We start from the raw sequence: 17,500 nt of genomic DNA, 5'->3' as shown, positions 1-17,500 counted from the left end.
AGATTGCACCCCAAATAAAGTTCATCTAGATGATTAGCATGAAGTCCCTTACAAACACACTTTAAACTCTGTCCCATAGATGTATTAGCTCCTTATCCTGTTTTGTTTATCATTTAATACAGAAGCCACTGCTGAAGGGTACCTATGTCATACCCACTAAACAAAAAGAATGAACCTAAGCAACAATTATAGGGTTTACAAGAGATTTACATTTGTTTTTACTTGATCCATGATGATTATGCTAGTAATCAAAAGTGTCAGCCTTAGAACACTATGAAAACATATTCCTACAATAAAATCTATAATTTTTAATAAGACTTATTGATAAATTTTGTATATCATCCAATTTTACAAAAACACAAAATTGCAAGAACTCATTATATAGATGAACTAAATAAAAGAACATGAAATAAATAATGTTCATTCCACATAATAGAATTTGAAGTTGAGCCAAAATAAAAAATGTTATACATGGGATCAGACAATTATACTATAGAAATTACAGACAAAAATTATAATTTGAAAGAAATATTTCAATTAGTTTAATAACAGGAAGTAATTTATCAAAATTTAGTTCAAGAAAGATTAAATAAATTAGACATAAATCCATAATGTGGAATTAGTGAAAAAATAATTATTTCATTTGATTCTCATTACTAACTTTATTTCAGTAGAGATTAAACATTTCAGAAAAATTAGAGGAACAAAATTATGAATATAATTTCTGTAAATATAAAATAATGATCTTTTTTTACAGAACAATGTATCATTAATTCTAACAGCTCAAGTTTATTGACACCAAAAGGATGAAAAGTAAATGCAAATCAGGCTGAGCTTCACCATGGAATGAAATAACTAACAACTATAATACATAATGTAAAATATAATAAGCACAGCAACAGTTGTCTAGAATACAAAAGCAAACATTGCACTAACCGTAGTCATAAGGCATGTCAGTTTTCCTTAAAAGTCTAAAATTATAATAACTAATACTAATAATGGTTTCAGATTTTGGCAGAAGGCCACCAATTTGAGGGTAGGGGGAAAGTTGATTATAATTGTTCAGTTGGGACTTATTTTATTAACCCCAAAAGGATGAAAGATAAAGTCGACCTTGGCAGAATTTGAACTCAGAACATAAAGACAGATGAAACGCTGCTAGGCATTTTTCCCAGCATGCTACTGTTTCTACCAGTTCACCTCCCTTAATAACTAATACTAATAATACCAGAAGAACAAAAGACAAAGTTGATCTTGATTGGATAAAAACTCAGTAGGTAAATATATGAAAATTAAAACCAGAAAGCATTTTCCTATCACTTTATCTATTCTGCCAACACAATACCCTCAAATGATGATATTTATTAAATACTACATGTGCGCACGTGTGCATGAATGCGTGTGTGAATCCATGCATGTCCAATTTCAAAAGTCAAAACAAAAGCTGGCATTTGTATACTAGGCAGTAAAGTTGGTATGTTGTAAATTTAGTCTCATAACTGAATAGCTAATTCATGTGACAAAGTAGTTTCATGTTGAAGAAGCTTCAAAGTGTGAAGTGGCAAACTAACAATCATCAGACAGGGACTCTTTATTACAAGAAACCTGAGTCAACATTTTGGGGGTGCAAGTGAGGATAAATGTAGTACAGCAGCAGCACTGTTCCAGATGTAGGATCATTATTCTCCTGAGGGTCTCATTTGAATTCTATAAATGTTTGCTTTTGATAGGTATTATTACAGTGTAGCATATGTGACAAAAAATTCACCTGGTTGATTGGCACAAACACACTCTAAACTCTGTCTCATAGATGTGCTAGTTCCTTATTTTGCTTTGCTTATCATTTAATACAGGAGTCACTGCTTCTCAGTGTTGGTTGGTTTCACACCACTGCCACTCAGGGACTCCCAATGCACTCATGTTTCCTCCTACTGCCACCCTCACATCACACACTTCTCTATGACCCACACTAACTGCTACACTTAGTCGTTCTCATCCAGAACATCGACTCTCTGGAAATCTCTCTCTACTTCAGTTTTTCCTGAAGCTGTCTGTCAACTTGCCATATTTTCTGGCATACAAGTCAAAGTAATCAGACCAAAACTTACTACCAAAAAGATTGATGGTCTTGGAAGATGAAAAATTCCATGTGAAATGCAGCAGGATTTGGAAAAATAGTGACAATGTTTAAATGCTTACATTGCATGTTTACACTATTTACTACATTAACTTGCATGCTAGAAAATATGGTACAACTATCCAAGAGAAACATTAGCTCCTGGAATCTGACTAGTCTTGGATAGCTTCAAAAAGCCATGAATAGCAGTCCTTCCTCTAAAAGGTCAGACTCAGTGATTCATAGTTAAATGTATGAGTGAGTACTGAAAAGTTCCTGGCTTTAAGGATATTGTGAAAGGCCTGGCTGGAGGCCCAACCTTCCAAGTTCTTTTACAGGACTTAGAAAAACTGAAGGACCACTGCAATGAGTGTGTGAATCTGAGAGGGGAATATGTTGAATAAAATCATAATTAACAGATACTCCTGTATTTTCTTTTACCTAATGCCAGGCACTTTTCAGCACTCCGTCATATTGTCCTTAAACACCCTACAATGGCAGCAATAGGACATAAACTACTGATTTCTGGATAGTTGTTCAATACGCCATCTATGCAATTATCTGCGTTGATTCTATATTTGTTACGACAATAGTTTTGGAAATGTAGAATCCTATTTCATTCACACCACTTAAATAGTGAGCAATTTTACACTACTGTAAATGCTCATTCTCATTCAAAAATATAATTTACAAGCATAGGAAATCTATGACATGATTTTCATTATTTTACCACAATACATTATTATACATGATGAACATGCCAAGAATAGGAGTAAAACCTTCTGAGAACATGATCAGTCACTGATTAAAACCCTTACCAAAAGAAATCATCAATGTCTTCCACTTAAAGCTATAGAAACTGAGATGAACAATGACTCTGGGATTTGAAAAAAAATTAAATAGAATATAGAAGCAAGTAGATATCATCATCACCATTCAACGTCCACCTTCCATGCTAGCATGGGTTGGACGATTTGACTGAGGACTGGCGAACCAGATGGCTACACTAGGCTCCAATCTGATTTGGCAGAGTTTCTACAGCTGGATGCCCTTCCTAACACCAACCACTCTCAGAGTGTAGTGGGTGCTTTTACGTGCGACCAGTACGAAAGCCAGTAAGGCGGTACTGGCAACAGCCATGCACAAAATAGTGTATTTTACGTGCCACCTGTACAGGAACCAGTCCAGTGGCACTGGCAACAATCTCGCTCGAATGCTTTTTCACATGCCACCAGCACAAGTGCCAGTAAGGTGATTCTGGTAATGATCATGCTCCAATGGTGCTATTTACATGCCACTGGCACAGAAGCCAGCCAGATGTTCTGACAATGATCACGCTCGGACAGTTCTCTTAGCGCTCCACTGGTACAGGTGCCATCACGATTTCGATTTCACTTGCCTCCAACAGGTCTTCACAAGCCGAGTTTAGTGTCCAATGAAGGAGAGGTTGGCATGGGTGCCAGTCGTCGAATTTGGTTCGATTTCGATTTCACTTGCCTCAACAGGTCTTCGCAAGCGGAGTTTAGTGTCCAATGAAGGAAAGGTACACATAAGTGGGCTGGCTACACCCCTGGCAGAGGCCTCGGATTATGGTCTCACTTGGCTTGCTAGGTCTTCTCACGCACAGCATATTTCCAAAGGTCTCGGTCACAAGTCATTGCCTCGGTGAGGCCTAATGTTCGAAGGTCATGCTTCACCACCTCATCCCAGGTCTTTCTGGGTCTACCTCTTCCACAGGTTCCCTCAATTGCTAGGGTGTGGCACTTTTTCACACAGCTATCCTCATCCATTCTCGCCACATGACCATACCAGCGCAATCGTCTCTGTTGCACACCACAACTGATGCTTCTTAGGTTCAACTTTTCTCTCAAGGTATTTATACTCAGTTGAGTATGCACACTGACATTACACATTCATTGGAGCATACTGGCTTCATTCCTTGTGAGCTTATGCATGCCCTCAGCAGTCACGGCCCATTTTTCACTGCCATGTAGCATGGCTGTTCATACACATGCGTCATACAGTCTGCCTTTTACTCTGAGCGAGAGGCCCTTTGTCACCAGCAGAGGTAAGAGCTCTCTGAACTTTGCCCGGGCTATTCTTATTCTATCAGCTACACTTTCAGCGCACCCTCGCCCACTACTAACTTGGTCACCTAGATAACGGAAACTATCAACTACGTCTAGCATGAAAATATTGATAAATCAATGTTTTATGAGCTTCTACTTGATAAAAGGAATTTATTCATAAATAGTACAACTGGAAAATTATCCAAACATGTTAAGAAACCTTTTGTATATAATGAAACAGAGGTGTTGAAGATATGGAAAGATAGGTACACTAGGCTCTAGTAAAGGATACAATGAAAGAAGAACTTATCCAATAAGATACATTATAATATTATGGCCAAGACAAAACTGATTTACAGATTTCAGGCAATCATAAGAATTAAAGGGTTTTTAAGCCAAAAAGAATTAAAGGTAGCTGACTTGGAATTTCGGGGATTCACCTGTTGAAGTGTACTCAATGTTCCAGTATAACCAATAAATCATAAATTCTATAAACTGCTGTGATGTTTCACTCAAAATAGTTGATAAATCTGCAACTGATTTTGCTATCAGAACAGAGAATAAAGTTAGTGAAAGTGTAGCTTTGTTACTATTTCAAACCAGTTAGTAAAAGTTCAGAAGTTGCTTTCAATGGTGACAAAGGGATTACTGTTTCAGACAAAAGAGACTATTATGACATGTATAATGCAGCATATTAGTGAATCTCAAGTAGTAAGAAATTGAAAAACCTATCAAAGTCCACAAAACAATGAAGATAATGAACTGTAATATTGCTATAAGAAAAATATAAAATCAAGACATCAGAAAGAAGACTAGATTTTACTTACTTTTTTTTTTTTACCTTTAATCTTATTTTTTGTTTTTTTTTTGACAAATGAATAAATAAAAGTATGCCAGTTACAGAAGTGATTGGAACTTAAGTTTATCTTGTGTAAAGCAGTTAAAGAATGGTTATAGCTACCAGCAACAAATATAAACATTCAATCACCAGGTTTATAAAAGAATTATGATGCAGAAAGCAAAAAGTAAAAAAGAACTGAATAAAAAATGATTAGGTGAATTTTGATTAACTGATTTCTTTTTTAATTTCAATTAGATTATAAATGACTCAGCCTTTATTATCAATTATAAATTACTGTGTCCATGAGTAGGTTGCTCAGGCAATCAGTGAAAATGAACGTTTTTGATATAATGTTGATAAGCTTACAGACAATGATTCGAGAAAAATGATTTAAAAAAACTGTAGGATTTGATTACTGTTGATTTTAAACAATAATTATCCAGGCCAAGGTGGGAGATTCTATGTGGTAGGTGGACTTGCTAGAAGCAGCAGCTAAATCATATAAGAAAAAAAAACAAAAAGACAATGCATAAGTACATTCCTAAATAATGCCAGATATTGTGTATTTAGGCAAATAGAATGAACAGGTGGAGAGCTGGCAGAATCGTTAGTACTCAAGGCGAAATGCTTAGCAGTATTTCGTCTGTCTTTACGTTCTGAGTTCAAATTCCGCCGAAGTCGACTTTGCCTTTCATCCTTTCGGGGTCGATTAAATAAGTACCAGTTATGCACTGGGGTTGATATAATCAACTTGATTCATTTGTCCCCTCTGTGTGTAGCCCCTTGTGGGTAGTAAAGAAATAAGGATGAACATTGGTAGACTGCCTTCTCACATAGGTTTGCTCAATCAGGGTTGATCTAAAGATTAACTCTTTTCGTCACCATATTCCTATTGAAATACACTGCTTTGTTTCAATTAATTTTGAAAAATAATGATAGATTTAGTAAAATAGTTTTGTCATTATTAAGCTGGTGTTTGGAGCATAAATTAACATGGGATTTTGATGGAAGTTTTAACTGAAATCACTCTAAAGCATGAAGCTTCTATGATAAAACCAAGTATCTTTTATTAATTAATGAGTGTTTTTATGTAAATATTTGGTAAAGCTCATCTATTCCCCTCCACTTTATAAGGCTTAGCAGTACTAATTAGTTCCCAATCGATAGAACAGCTATTCGATAGATGCACCTTATGCGTAGAGGAGCTTTACTAAATATTTACAAAAAATTATATTTTTTACATCAAAAAACACATTCATTAAAACAAGACATGAACAAGCCCTAAGATGCTTACACAAGAACAGTCAGACCTTTAAGAGATATAAAGATAATTCTAGATAGCCAACACCCCAGCAAAAATTGGGCTTGATATAACAAATAGAATACTATAAGCTAACCATAAAAATATTTGATAACCATCATTAATAAAAAAAAAAAATACCTTACACAATGTACAACACGAATATTGAGCAGTCCAACCAAAAAGTGAATATAAACAAACATGAACCCTTCAATACAAACAATACACTCCAAATTGAAAATAACAGACAATAATTAAAATGAACTGAGAGCCTTACAAAAACAACAATCTTGACCTCAACCTACTTTAAGACCAAGCCCTAACTTCTGATAGCAACTGAAGTGAGGATGACGTCAATAGCATCTATCTATAAATAACAACACCTCCGTCTCCTACAGAACACTAATAAAAATTTACTTCAATCAGCTCATTTTGAGGATGGCCAAATGGATGGACCCTGATGAAGCTGCACCGACAATATTGCAAGGTTGCATTTGCAACAGTGAGTTTGCTGCAGCAGAACGATGTGTAAGTCATTATGATATGCTGTATATAACTATAAAATAGATTTTGTGGATGTACATGTCATACACGACAGAGTGTAAGCGCCCTGAGAGAAAAGTTGGACATAAGAGGCATCAGATGTGGTGTGCAAGAGAGAGAACTGCACTGGTATGGTCATGTGTTACATATGGATGAGGACAGCTGTATGAAAAAGTGTCACACCCTAACAGTGGAGGGAACCTGTGGAAGAGGTAGACCCAAGAAGACCTGGGATGAAGTGGTGAAGCACGACCTTCAAATGTTGGGCCTTATGGAGGCAATGACAAGCGACCAAGACCTTTGGAGATATGCTGTGCTTGAGAAGAACCATCAAGCCAAGTGAGACAGTAGCTGTGGCTTATGCCAGTGTCACATAACCAACCCATTTAAGAGTACCCTTCAATCATCGGGTAATATGCTGTGCTTGAGAAAACCTGTTGAGTCAAGTGAAATCACTGCCGTGGCCAATGCCAGTTACCACCTGACTGGCATCTGTGCCAGTGGCACATAAAAAAAGCACCATTCAAGCGTGATCGATGCCAGTACCACCTGATTGGCCCCTGTGCCAGTGCTACGTAAAAAGCACCCACTACACTCTCGGAGTGGTTGCCCTTGGTAGGGGTATCCAGCTGTAGAAACCTTGCGAGATCAGAGTGGAGCCTGGTGCAACCTCCTAGCTTGCGAGTCTTCAGTCCAACTGTCAAACCCATGCCAGTATGGAAAGCAGACATTAAACGATGATGATGATGATTTATATAATATATATATATATATATACACGTGTGATTGTGTGTGTAAAACAAGTACTGGGGTTGATTTGTTCAACTATACCCTTCAAGACAGTGCCTCAGCATGACCACAGTGCAGGAAAATATCTTAATTTGTCAACAGTCCTATGATCTACTGTAGTAAAAGACAAGAATAATCAACTCACAATCCTTGATACCCTGATTTGAGACAAATAAGGTTTGAAACATCAATTTTCTTGAGGTTTTCTTGAAGCAAATGTGTAGCCAAAACATAACATACATTTTAAAAATAATTTAAAGAAAACATCATCAAACATATATTATTCTTCTTTAAATTTGGAATTTTAACCACAAATTTCCTTCACAAAAAATGAAGCATGTTTAAGTATACAGAATACATACGCTTGACAAAAAAATAAACAAAGTAAAATGTGTACAATGTAGGGACAATTAGATCAAGGCACTTCACCCCACTTTAACAGCAGGAAATAGCATACATAAGGACTGTATTCTAGATAAAAATCTATTAACTAAGCTTTCTTGAAATTTTGTGAATGACATTGTTTTTAACTAATTACCTTAAGAGAGATTCAGCTTGTTTTTTTCATTTTTTGTTTTCAAAATGAGGAAAAATGTAAGAGTTAAACGTTCATACTAAACAATGCTTACACATATATATAAATTGCTTACACATACATATATAAACACATATGTACACACACATGTGAGTATGTGTGTGTGAGAGTGTGTGCGTGTGTGTGTGTGTGTGTGTGTGTGTGTGTGTATACATGCATGCATGTGTGAGTATATAAATACACGCACACATACATATTTATACATTTATATAGAAAGGTATATTTTATATATAATATATATATATATTATAGGGTGACGAACTACCAGAATCTAGGTCAATGTAATCGACTTGCCCCTCCCCTGAAACTACTGGACTTGCGCCAAAACTTGAAACCAATATATATTAAATATCTATAGCTATATATATATACATATATTATATATCTTAATCTATCTATGTATGTGTATGTATGTATATATATATATATTACATATCTATAGCTACATAGATATATTTATATATTAATGTTTGCTTTATTGTTCAATTATAATAAAAACAATTTTGCATTAATCTAGTTGGTTACTCTATATTATTGTAGAGTATAAATTTATTATTATTAAACAGGAATATTATTGATAGAGACTGAAGATTTGGCCACTTAAGCTACATATGTATAAGCTATATATATATGTGTGTGTGTGTGTGTGTGTGTGTGTGTGTGTGTGTGTGTGTGTGTGTGTGTGTGTGAGTAAATAGTGGGGTTCTGTTAACCGCACGTGGAGAAATAATAGGAAAATAAAAATAATAATAAGGCAGAATGCTAAACTGAAAGCATATTTTAATATAGACTTCTAACCGGCTTTCATTGCATGGCAAATTTTCAAGAAGAGGGAGAATGAAAATGTTTTTTACAAAAAAGTAAAAAATGAAAAAAAATAATATATTAAAAAAATAATATATAAAAAAATAAATATACCAATACATTATATTGTCTTTGAGCTTTTAAAGTTCAATGGTAATCTATGTAGATAATAGTTGGAAAAATAAGGATGCATGAAAATTGAGAGTTGTGTTAGGTTTAAAAAAGGAGCTAAAGGTTTATGTGTTAAGCAGGAAGTGTGGTGTCAAAACAGGAAGTGTGTGTAAGGGGAGACAAATCTCTTTAGTTGGAGTTATGAACTCTTTGTCAACAGGAAGTTTATGTCTGTTCCTAGAGAAATAAGGTCACTGAGGGGTTTGTGTGTTAAGAAATGGTTGGAATTTCTCTATGAAAAGATTCTCCTTGTTGATTCTTTCTTGTGTGGAGATTCTGTCTTTACATTGATAGAAAGGGAATATAAGGAATTTAGGGGTTTTGTTTCTGGCGCAACAGTCTATGTGGCCACTGAGTGGAATTTGGCGGTATTGAGGGAGGTTTATTTGTTCTTTATGGACTGCTACTCTTCTACGCAACGGGAGGCTCGTCTGTCTGATATAGAAGTGTTGGCAACATGTGCATGTGAGGACATAAATGAGGTTGCCAGAGGAACAAGAGAAATTGGTTTTGATTTTAAACTTTGTTCCTTGTTTGAAGGTAAATTCAGAGCCTTCAAGTAGGAAGGGGCACATTTTTTAACTGATATATATATATATGGAAAAAAAGTCAGGGTATATATATATATATATATATATATATATATATATATATATATATATATATATATACAGGGATTGGACAAAATAATGGAAACACCTAGCATCATAGAGTCATAATTTTGAAATATCTATAAAACCATCAAAAGCTTGTTTATTTTTATGTTTCTTGATTTATTATTATTGTTGCTTAATATGTTTTGCTAAAATTGCTGTTTCTTTTCAGATATCATCAAAAAACCTTATTAAAATTCATTAAAATGACAGATCTATCAGACTTTTAAAAAGGTCAAATTGTTGATGCTCATATGACAGGCACTAGCGCAATGAAAAAGGCTGAAATGTTTGGTGTATCAAGAAGTAAGGTCTCAAAAGTAATGACAGTCTGAGAAAGAGGGAAAAACCTCCTTGTCAAAACAAAACTTTCGAAAGAAAACCAAAACTTTCAGATAGGGGCCATCGCAAATTGTTAGAAAGGATTACAAAAGTGCAGCTCCCAAAATTACTGCAGACCACTTCAAGAACCCAATTTCCACAAAACCTGTTTGCCGGGAACTGCACAAAGTCAGATTTCATGGGAGGGCTGCAATCAGAAAACCACTACTTTCAAAAACAAAAGTTGCAAAGCATTTAGAGTGGAGTAAAAACCTACAGAATTGGTCCCTAGAGAAGTGGAAGAATGTCATTTTCTTGGACGAGTCATCCTTTACCTTATTTCTGACCACCAGCTGAGTATACGTGTGAAGACAGCCAAAAGAAGCATTTGACACAGACTGCCTTCTTCCAACTGTTAAACATGGAAGAGGATCTGTGATGATCTGGGGGGGGGGGGGGCTATATCTTGTAAATCTGCCAGCCCAGTGGTTTCCTTTCATGGCAGAATTAATAGTCAAGACTATTTAAGCATTTTATCTGATCAAATTCATCCTGTGGTTGCAGAACTGTTTCCAGAGGGAAACACAATCTTTCAGGATGATAATGCACCAATTCACAAAGCTAAAGTTGTTACTGAATGGTACGAGGAACATGCTAGTGAAGTTGAACATCTTATCTAGCCACCACAGTCTCCAGATCTCAATATTATTGAACACTTATGGTGCATTTTAGAAAAACAAGTGAGGAGTCGATATCCTCCACCATCATCACTACAAGAACTGAAGACTGTTTTAGCTGAAGAATGGACAAAAGTTCCTCTGGAAACAATTCAAACTTTGTACGAGTCTATACCTCATAGAATTCAAGCTGTAATTACTGCCAAAGGTGGTCCTACTCCATATTAAAATAAATTTGTTTGAAATTTTAAGGTGTTTCCATTATTTTGTCCAACTTCTGTATATATAACATATATAATGTATTGCATGGACATATGTATACATGTGTGTTTGTGTTTCTTTGTAAGATATATTTCAACATAGCTAAAACTGCTTATGAATGAAAAAGACAGCTTTTAGAAAGACAGTTTTTAATATAGCATTAAACTCCAAAACTATAGTAGAAGCATATGTAATGTCGGGAGAAAAACAATATTATTGATACTTTTAAACTTTTAGTATTTAAACTGGCCACATTTGGCCCAAATATTTTAACTAATTTATGTGCAAAGTGACCAGTTCCAGCCTGTCACACCTACCATACAATGCCATTTTAAAAATAAACACATCATTGAAATTTCAAAGCTATGAGATAATGCATGATTAATTCAAAACAGTTTGAATAAATAAGCATTATACTTGGCAGAGTAACCTGAATGCTAAATGGTTAGACTTCATCAAAAAAACTTCTACAGCTGTTTCACTAACAATAATTACTATATTCAACCAGGTAATTATTAATAACTGCAAGTTATAAAATACAATTATCAATAATCAGTAATAGTCATATAATGTAATTGTTATCTTAATCACATAATATGAGTAATAATACGAGGTTGCAATTATATGTCAGCCATATCATTTGGAAAGTGTTTAAATATAAGTGCTCCAGCTTTATTCCAGGTATATGAGTGTGTGTGTGTGTGTGTCTGTGTGTGTGAAAGAGAGAGAGAGAGAGAGAGAGAGGGAGAAACAGAGAAAAAGAGAGAGATTGAGAGTCATAAGATACTAGAAAACATTGCTGACACGAATAGAATCTATAAAAACATTTCTATATATCTATCAAGCACATGCAGCTACATAACGGAACAATATTAGATATGAGGCTTAGGTTCAATGAGGTCAGTAGATAAATAAATTCAGATATACATATATATATATTATATATATATCATATATATATATATATATATATATATAATCCAAGAGAGTTAGGGGTTGAGGATCCAACCCACTAAGGGATAATATCTATCCAATATACTGCTGGGAGGGTACCCAATTATTGTTACACTAGTGTTATACCAAGTGCAATAAGTGGGTATATATATATATATATATATATATATATATATATATATATATATATATATATGGACACACATATAAGCATAAATTTAAGATGCATAAACATGAACACCTACAATAAACATATATTAATAAATGATTGACAAAAGAACAGGAATTATGTAATCAATTTCATTAGCTTGCGTCTGTTTTAGCAACATAAATCTGGGCACCCAGAATTCAGCGCTAGTTTGACACTTATAGCTTCTTCAGAGCTTAAACATGAAGTGTTTCATTATTAAGGAAAGCATTTAAGGTGGCAAGTAGGCAAAATCATTAGCATGCCGGGTGAAATGTTTAGCAGTATTTTGTTCATTTTCACATTCCGAGTTCAAATTCTACTAATCAGCTTACCTCCCTCCCCCGAAATTACTGGCCTTGAGCCAAAACTTGAAACCATTATTAAGGAAAGCATTTAAATACATAGTTGCATGCATATGGAAGCACACAAACAATACTCTTAGATAGATATAAATATAAATTACCCACAAGCACATATATATAAATTCACACATAAACACAAAAAACATACATGTATACATACACAGACACAAATATACATAAATACATTTACAGTAACGTATGATGTGTTCATACATGATATCACACAAATCTCAAACCCTAACTGACTATCTGACAAACATGGAAACATATATAGCAAGTTATCTGGTGTCATTGTTTTCATCAAATTATTCACATAGGCGCAGACATGACAGTGTAGTAAGAGGTTTGCTTCTCAACCACATGGTTTCATGTTCTATCCCACTGCATGGCCCCTTTGACAAGTATATTCTACTATAGCTCCAGGCTGACCAAAGCCTTGTGAGTGGATTTGGTAGAAGGAAACTGAAAGAAGTTTATATATATATATATATATATATATATATATATATATATATGAAATTATGTGTCTTTGTTTTTGCATTTGTCCCCTACCATTGCTTGACAACCAGTGTTGGTTTGTTTATGTCCACAAAACCTATAGCAGTTTGACAAGAGAGACTGATAGGTTAAATACCAGGTTTAAAAGAAATAAGTACTGGGGTTGATTTGTTTGACCAGGATGGTGCTGTAGCATGGTTGTAGTCTAGTGACTGAAACAAGATAGGTGGTGACCTGACCTGACCTACCTGATCACTGTAGGCTCTGATATTCTCACTGAGAGTTTATCTTTTAATTCTCTTTGTTTTGACTCCATACATCTAAGGCTGTACATGCATATTTACACCTATGAAACTTTAAGTCATTAGTAAATGAGTCAAGCTCTTATCAAATGCATGTAACTCAAGTTAAATGTGTTGAGTGTTATGTTGAACACTATGGTCTTTCATCTGTTCACTTACTTGCCTACTCACGCTCACTGACGTACACTTATTGTTGGGTTAGATAAGCTTACATAAGTAAAACAAGTCTGCCCTGCTATTAATATTTTCTTTATCTTAAACTAGTATTGTAAATACATCCAGTTGTTTTATGTTTTGCAAATTGTGAATGGATCATTAGCCTACATCAAGAGGAAAAATTATCTGAGATATACAGTCTCCAGGAGCATATGTTATACAATACAATAATCAATTTTTAATGCATAAATTTGATATTATCATCCTCATCATCATAATTGTTTTAACATCCACTTTTCCATGTTCATATGAGTCGGACAGAATTCAAAAAGGTAGATTTTCTGCAGCCAGAATTTTTTGCAGCCAGATTTCTACACGGGCTTTTTTCAGTTTCCATACGTCAAACCCACTGACAAGTTTTGGGTATGCTTGGGACTATTGTAAAACAGCACTTGCATAAGGCGCCATACAGTTGGACTGAACCCAAAACTATGGGGTTGGGAAGCAAACTTCCTACCATATAGCCATACCTGAATTACATGACAGAATCAAAAGTGTAACAAAGCAAAATTTATGTATCTATGAAAAAGTCTTACTAAGTTTTAAGACTTAGTTTTTCCTCTAAACACCAGCCACAATATGTCACTAAAGAGAAAGGCAGTAGAAGAATGGACAGAGCAGTAGACAGTTGACAATGATGATGATGATGATGACAATGATGACAAGGAGGAGGCAGACAATGATGATCAGGTGGGGGCATATACATGCATGCTGAAATTGTGACAATATATTTATCAATACAATAAAAGACAAGTTGACTCACATGATCGTAAAAAGTTCCAATCAGATATAAATGAATCCATATTGTAAGTTCTCTCCATGCCTAGACAATTTTAAAAAACAATAAAATATAGATATTTATACAAACAGATAGCATAAAGGCAATATTATTTTTTTTTATATACATATATCACTAATAATACTGCTGATCTAAATTTAACACATTGTTTAAGTGTTTTGGTTTAAAAATTAACGTTTTTGATTGAACATCAGAACCTTATGTATTTAAATATCAAAAAGATTTTGATTACCACATAAAACGATACAACTTCAAATACGAATAAGTTAGCCTAATTAATAAATGTTGCAATAAAACTTGTAAATATTCTCATTATATACAGGACTGAGTGAAAATTAAAAAAATATTTATGTGCCAGTTTGAATCAAAACTACAAATACAAAAGCATGATACAAACACGCTCAATACTTTTGCTATTCATTTTATGTCTTCTGGCAAATTATCTGCTTAATAATACACCTACACAGAAAGTATAAAACTGGATAAATATATCATAATAAATTTATTTATATTTCTAAGTTTTCAAGAGTGTTTCTATGGAGATTATGAAAGGGAAAATAGGCCAGTAACTACTAGGGTTCCTACTTCTTAAATATGTGAAAATATCATTTATATAACACGCAAATAATATATAATAATATGTAACAATACAAAATGCCATGCAATATGTTATATGTAATCATATACAAGACATAATCGTACATAAATGGAATAATATGCTATAAAATGTAATCTTGTCATAACATGTAATATGGAACCACACATAAGTAACAATATGTAGTCATATGCAAACATCTGTGATAATATACACACTAAGTTTAATACATAGTAATATGTAAATATTATATGATGACATGTAATCATATGCAGCACAATGTGTTATATAATTTGGTATGAAAATAAGCAATAAGTAAGAATATTACTATGGGTTGTTGTGTAATATGTAATATATGCAATATTGTGTAATGATTTATGTTTAAGTAATAACATACAATATCTATTGTTATTTAACGTGATATTTGTATAAATTTGTATGTGTGTGACCCACTGGCTGGAAGCAAATTGAAAAAGGTTTATAATATGCAACCACAGAGGCAAAGGAAGAGAAAGAGATGAGGATAATAAAAGACTGCAGCAGTGGAAGGTGGGGGGTGTTATATCTTTCAGGGAAAATTTAGAGGGTGATAAAGAAAATCAATTAGGAAGAGAAAAGGAAGAAAGATAGAATTAGAGATCAGCAGATTACACTTCGCACACAGATATACAAGTATATACACACATAAGCTGAGTTATATACCTCGTACACAGGTTAAACACAGAAACACAACCACATGCTTATATACATGCCAACAGATACTCGAGACTTATGTAGCCATATATATATAGATTAGTATGCATCTATCAATAGATTAACCCTCAAGACTCATATACACAGATACCCAATGATACAGATCTCAACAGATATATTTAAAATGAAAGAGTCCAATAAACTCATAATGAATTGTCAGATTACTAATAACGATTTAGAAAACTTTCAGGTAGTCTTATTACATCTTACATATCCATTACTTTTTCTCTCTTGATTATTGAATAAGAAAGACAATGTCTGTCACATACTTTTCTTTCTAAATTTCCTTCTCCTTCACCTCAGATAGTAAAGGCTGGGTGATAGAGAAAGATACAAAAAATGTGAGAAAGTTAAAGAAAAAGACAGCATGAGAGAATAAAAAAGAGCACAGGAAGAAGGGAAAACAAGTGTAAGTATCCTTTACTCAATGTTAACAGTTTAAATGTTGGCCACATACATAAATCTAAGTTGATAAATATACTTTCTTTGTATTTATAATTATATCTTCATCTTCAAAAAATAGAAATAACATTTTAAATGTTTTGAAAGTGAAACAATAGTATATTAATGCTTATTTTTCTTGCAAATACTATCTTATGCCTATTTTGTATTGTATACTTCTTTTGAAGCAAGTGACTTTTTTTGGCTGTCCTAATGTGTATCTTTCTGTTTCATTAATGGAATATTGTTTCAATATTCAAAGATGTTTTGAAAAGAAGACTTTATTACAAAATAAATTAAACAGGATTCCACATGCAAATTTGGCATAAAATGTTGTCACACACATGAGATCTATTCTTTTATTAAGAGCTCCTGCCACATAAATTTGTCTACATCCCCTGAGACTAGGAATACACTTGTTAATAGTCATGTGAGAGAGATGTCATCTAAGTTTCTCAGGAAAATGTTGTTTGACCAAAGTAATGTCATAGAGATAAGTGTGATATGAAGGAAAATACATTTCATAAATCACTTTAAACTTCACCTCCTAAATGATGATGCAACATTTTGTACACAAGTCATTAAATTCAGCAGCAATATTTTGAATAAAAAAAGTAATAAATGTAGCATAAATAAAAGCACAAAAGGAATGTTATCATAAGCAGCAATATTTTTGGTAATGAAACCAAAGAAGGAAAATAATTTGTGATCATGAAAAGACAACAGTACCTAGAAACCAATAGCATATTTATACGGTTTATCAAATGTTTGTTTCATTATATTTTTGTAAAAATTAGTTTGCAATAAAGTTTAAAATTTACCATTCCATTCAAAGTGAAATCATCAGTCAAAGTAGATAGACTTAATTGAAAACTAAAGATACTCCACAACAAATATTGATATGTTTGATATGATATATATATATATATATATATCACACACACACACACATGTATGAATGTGGGTTGATAAAATATATATTAGTGTTAGTGAATATCAGCAGTCGGGTAAAAACTGCTGAACTGATGGAATGATTTGATCTGGCAGTCAGGTACATTGCAGCTTTTCTCTCAAATATTATTAAGAACAAGTCAATACAAGAGCTTCTTTACTGAAGAGTTGGCAATGGAGTATCTATGTCAGTGTGTTAATGAAGGAATTCGCCCCTTTTATTTTCTGTAGATGTGAGGCAGATGGTCTCATAGCTTTCCTAATAAATAAGGATGATGTTAATCCTGTTAATGTTCAAT

The 17,500-nt window shown here is 33.7% G+C and overlaps 1 protein-coding gene across 4 annotated transcripts in view; it reads right to left on the bottom strand.

The window, feature by feature from the left end:
• LOC106868868 (uncharacterized) overlaps nt 1-17,500 on the bottom strand; it is a 358,699-nt gene that overhangs the window by 301,426 nt on the left and 39,773 nt on the right. For all 4 annotated transcript variants that reach the window (XM_014914318.3, XM_014914316.3, XM_052971228.2 and 1 more), the window contains exon 2: nt 14,426-14,485. The gene's annotated coding sequence lies outside the window, so the exon portion shown is untranslated. The remainder of the gene's footprint in view (nt 1-14,425; nt 14,486-17,500) is intronic.

Source organism: Octopus bimaculoides, chromosome 10, assembly GCF_046866305.1.
Source record: "Octopus bimaculoides isolate indiv1 chromosome 10, ASM4686630v1, whole genome shotgun sequence".
Classification (NCBI taxonomy): Eukaryota; Metazoa; Mollusca; class Cephalopoda; order Octopoda; family Octopodidae; genus Octopus; species Octopus bimaculoides.
Note: the sequence above shows the minus strand (reverse complement) of the source record. Positions and strands in the feature narration are given on the sequence as shown.